The sequence below is a fragment of the Otolemur garnettii genome, unplaced genomic scaffold, assembly GCF_000181295.1.
Source record: "Otolemur garnettii isolate 467f Iridium unplaced genomic scaffold, OtoGar3 scaffold00247, whole genome shotgun sequence".
Taxonomy (NCBI): Eukaryota; Metazoa; Chordata; class Mammalia; order Primates; family Galagidae; genus Otolemur; species Otolemur garnettii.
In genome coordinates this window covers 1,725,391-1,726,845 of record NW_003852642.1, presented here as the reverse complement: position 1 = coordinate 1,726,845, position 1,455 = coordinate 1,725,391, and positions in this window count along the sequence as shown.

Sequence of the window (1,455 nt, the reverse complement as noted above, 5' to 3'; positions counted from 1 at the left end):
GTGAGATCACTTTATTATGCACTGATTAGGCAACAAAGGGCATACTTGTATTGTTCGCCATCAGTAAGATTTCCATCAATAAAAACTGTGCACTCACATGGTTAAGCAGGAGTTTGGATAACTTGAACCCTGGCTTTCTACCCTACTCCTCCAGCCTGAGATCTGGATACTGGTCCCGAGGGATTGAGTAGAGTCAGAAGTGGAATGTGATTCATGGGTAATACTTGTAACAGAAGAAGTCTTTTTTTAAAATTTATGACTCATAAATAAATAGGATGATAGGACTCCATCATCTTAGGAAAGGTGCCCATTCTGTGAGTCTATGTGGTTTGTGGACTTTGTTTTTGGTGGCTGTAGGAGGAGAATAACTCTCATAATAATAATAATAATGATAATTAAATTCTGAATGGGAGTATCTTGCTTATAAAATCATTCCATTTGCTTACTTCACTTCATTGTCACACCATGCACTGATGCACACAGACGAGGTAATAGGGGATTGAGGTATGAAGTGTTCATTGCAGGGCACTAAATTAATGAACTGAAATTAGAGTTTAGGTTCTTGACTTTTAATAGAGTCACCCTTATTGATGCTCAGGTGAAAATGCAGGCAAATTCTCATCACCTAATTTTGACAAGAGTAAAGCTTTAGAAGAAACAGTGAATCAGAGAAAACCATATGAAGCTAGACATAGAGGAGGTGTATCATACATGAGTTGAATTCCAGCCACTAAATTCTCCTTTACTTTGGTTTTCCTGATAGGAGAATTAAAGAGCTCTGACTGTGAAGTCAGACATTCCTGGGTCTGAGACTCTACTCCATTCTCCCACCTGTGACATTAGGAACATTGGTCAGCTCCCCAACTCCAAGGGTTTTCACCTATAAAATGAGCTTCATTATAGCACCTGCCCCATGAGCCTGTTATGAGTATTAAATGGAATAATGCTTATGACTTAGTGATAGTATATGTTTATAAGTATTGATAAGAATTTATTTAGCAATCTTAGTTCTGGGAATTAATTAAAAAATTGAAACCAGAATCTCAAAGAAATAACACTTCCATGTTCACTGAAGCACTACATACAATAGCCAAGTTTTGGAAATGTCCACCAGTGGATAGATGAATTTTAAAAATGTGGCATATACATACAATGAAATATTATTCATCCCCTAAGAAGGAAATCCTGCAATATGCAATAACATGAATTAACCTGGAAGAAATTATGCAAAGTGAATAAATGAGTCACAGAAGAATAAATACTGTGTGATTCTACTTATATGAAGTCTCTAAATTCACAGAGGCAAAGAATCGGATGGTAGTTTCCAGGGGCTGGGGGGAGAAAAAAATAAGAGTTGATCATCAGCAGGAATAAACTTTCAGTTATGTAAGACAAAAAAGTTCTAAAGATTTGCTTTACAACATTGTGCCTATGGAAACCAATACTGTCTTATAC